Genomic DNA, 3,856 nt, shown 5'->3' with positions numbered 1-3,856 from the left:
GTGTATAAGAGACAGATAGTATGTATATATATATATATAATATAAATCATCAAAGGTACATATACAGTGTTTAATAAGGACATGATGGAATATATATATATGTATATATATATATATATATATATATATATATATATATAAATCAAGATAGCCGTTAACACAGTTAAATTATATATATAAATCATCAAAGAAAGGTAAATACAGTGTTCAAATAAAGGACATAAATATAGATAGCCGGCTACCTTGATTTATATTATATGCATCTATTTGTTCTATTGTGTAATGGAGTGTACCGTACTCGCGCGAATAAGCGCCCGGGCGCTTAAAATATTTTTTTGCACTTTCTGAGGGCGCTTATTTAAACGGAGCGCTTATGAAAACAGAGTGGAAATTGAGAGGGGCGCTTATGGAAATAGATGAAAATCGAGGGGTTCTTATTCTTATTAAATTCAAGAGGTACTTTTTGAATGAAAAAAGATTGTATAAGGACGAATGGTGGTTAGGCTGAAAAGATAATCGTCCAGAGAACATGGCTCATGACAAGAATGCTGTGAATATTTACATAACAGCAAAACAGCAGATGCAATTAGTGGTGGTGGGTAGTGGTTAGCTTGTTGGCCATCGGCTGGCAAATATGTAAGAGGAAAGTTGGAAATATACTGTCTGTGTAGGGATCGGAGCTCTCCGCATTTCCGAGAGAAATATCCTCATTTTGATATTGACCTAAGAAGAATGTGATTCCACTCTGCAGCTCAAATCATGCCAAAACCACAGTCCCAGAATTGATTGGATTATTGACTTGCTAAAAAGAAAATCTTATGATATTATTGAGGGGCACACAAATTAGAAGGGGCGCTTATTCAAACGGGGCGCTTAAGGAAATTTTCACGTTAGGAGGGGCGGTTATTTGAATCTGTTCAACCATGCAGCCTCCATAGTCTGATGGTTATGGCGCTCGCCTTGACAACGAGAGGCCTATAGGCCCCTATAACACTTTACTTACATATATATAATATAATGTAGGGCTTACATATAGTGTGTATGTATATAAACATATCCAAAAAGTATCCTTATGTCCATTGGCATAATGGAAATGAAGCAGTCAGTTAACACACTTTTGTTTCGTTGTGTTTTTGAGGGACGTATCTAATTGAAATGTAAATGTTAGTGTGACTGTTTCTCTACATAATACGTAACATTATTTGAGACCCGAGGGCGCTCTACCATTGTTCCGAGATTTCCACTTTTATTATCAATACTGTTTAAACATTATTACGGTACGTAAGATTTCTCCACACTATCGGGTATTTTGTGACGAATGTGTGCGATGATGCCATATAACCCCATATTTGGGCAAATGACAGGTATTTGTCACATAAACCTTGATAATGCATAATAATCAGTTTTGTTTTTGTAAGTATTAGGCCTATCTCTATATCTGACGCCCTTGAAAATTGTCATGACAATGAAATATTAGTTAACATCTACTCCCTTACCATTTCTATTTATAAATGAGAGTTAACATGCAATTATTTCACGTAGGTTTCACGTGATTCAGTAATTGATCATTATATAAAATTGATTTCAATAATAGGCAATGGCGTCTTATTTGCATATTGCTCTGCTTAATAATCGCTGGTGGTCTCTGTGTGAAATTTGTATGCAGACCGAATCTCATAACTTGTTCCCCTACCGTAGAATGCATATCTTGTTTTAGTAAATGTGGTGTGATCGCCATTGCAACCCGCTGCAACTAGCTATCTTCAATTATCCAGCATTTTTTTTCTTCTTCCCTTTCATCTTCTTTTCAATCACAGCTTCTTTCTAAAATATATATGAACCGTCCCTTCATTCTAAATAAGCGTAATCATAGATAGTTTTCTGTTCCGTCCAAACGAATTCTGTTTAGACTGTGTTTTTTTTAATATATATATTTTTTTTATAGAGTAGGCCTACAGACAAACTTTACTAACTGATATTTATGCAATAGACCTATTCGGACATAGCAATGTTTGCTTTCATTGATGCTAATAACATAATTAATTGGCCCTACTGCTCTGTTTCTGGTATTTTGCTGGCATATTTTGGACTATAATACCTTAATGGCTAGACTTAATAGATACTGTTGCCATATTTTCATGCTGTTTGCTAAAGGTTCCACAAGTCGACAACGTAAAATTACCAACATGTGTGTTTGTATGGACATGCGTATTCCTGGTCAGTTGGTTTAAGTAAAAAAATACTGTAGTTTCTAAACGAAAAATATGTAACAGGACCTCAGCTCACTCTTGGAGGTTTATTTACCTCATCTTTTACTATGGAAATTAATTTAGGGACCGATTGTGTGCGACGGTCCCTTTGCCTTTTGTTGTAATGAATCACGACCGAATCACACTATATCTGATCATGTGTTACTTTATTGTGTACAGTGTATTGTGGGTGATGGTCAAGAGTGGGCGGGGCCATATAGTTAATTCTTAGCCCAGTAGACACAAAACATATTTACTATTTGTCGGCTCCTTCTTTGGTAGGATCTAACAGCACACTTACACCCCTCCTTTTCTTCCAACTTCTCACAAAAGGTGGCATATAGACTTTGTATTTTTTACAACCGATGGTGATTTTCTTTTCATCATTTGAGTGATTGATAACTACAACATTATAGGCCTATTTGAAACTATTGCCGTTCAAAACGTACTTCGGTATACCTAGTCATTCATTCATAGGATTGATTTTTCCCTAAACAAATTGGGAACGTACTGAGTATTCGGTACAATAACACAGGGAAAAATATCACTCCTATGATAATTTCCTGACGCAAACTCATATCGAAATATTCTTTCATGTTATTTGTCTCTTAATTTATTATTAATACGCTTTCTTTATTCTGAGTTAACCTGTGGCGATCTAAACGTGTCACGGGACATAGCCATGACAAGGTACCCGTATACATACGTTTATAAAACAACACTATAGAATGTATCGTATAACAGATTGTTATTAGTAATTCAAAACTGTCGTGAATATATTATATATAGTACATCAATGGTTCGGAGGTAGACAAAGTACATTGTAATTATTATGGAAAATTCTTTAATTAAACGTGATAATTTGTTATCGATAGCTCCAGGCTCCAATATTTTACCTTATGTCCATTGCATCATCTGTAAATTATGTTATTTGCAGCTGATACGAATGTAGTGTTGGCTGTGGGACGAACCATTGCTTAACTCATGAAGGTACTAACCGTTATATATACAAATTCAAGCATTATAAGCATTAACAAATCAAGCATTATGAGCACTTATGTTATCCTCAAATTATATATATATTTTTTTTATTATTTTCTGAGTACAAATCACCGATGAGGTCCAATTTTTAGTGTTAGGTCGCCACACCGACATGCTGTGTTTCGTCTTTCTTATAATACCAGATGCCTAATAGCCGAGACAGAGTTATTTTAACGTGTATAAGTCCTTTGATGTACACGGGTCTACAGAGTAATTAAGTCAACAAAGGATGAATGTATCCTTCAGGAGGATTGATTGAATCAGCAATTTGTGTAAAGGAAATCTTGTGAGTTTAAATTATAAAAAGTGTAAAGTAATGCATAAGCCTTTGACAAGATCAGATCGCCTTCCTAATGATGCTATTAACTATTCAATTGAAGTAAATATTCTTTATAATATTGATACGTGCAGGTACCTTGGCGTAACGATTAACTCATCACTTTGTTGGAATGACTAGTAAATGAAACTGTAAACAAGGCAGCGAGAATATTTGTTTTTTAAACGGGTCGCGAGTGTAAATAGTGTAGCCAGAAATAGAATCAAAGGTTTCGGATAACGCTAGTCCT

The 3,856-nt window shown here is 34.9% G+C and overlaps 1 protein-coding gene across 5 annotated transcripts in view; it reads left to right on the top strand.

The window, feature by feature from the left end:
* LOC117102912 (nephrocan-like) overlaps positions 1 to 3,856 on the top strand; it is a 60,656-nt gene that overhangs the window by 50,365 nt on the left and 6,435 nt on the right. The window lies entirely within an intron of this gene.

This window comes from Anneissia japonica, unplaced genomic scaffold, assembly GCF_011630105.1.
Source record: "Anneissia japonica isolate Jap-2015-1 unplaced genomic scaffold, ASM1163010v1 scaffold285010_len649756_cov215, whole genome shotgun sequence".
Taxonomy (NCBI): Eukaryota; Metazoa; Echinodermata; class Crinoidea; order Comatulida; family Comatulidae; genus Anneissia; species Anneissia japonica.
This window is presented reverse-complemented; position numbering and strand designations above follow the sequence as displayed.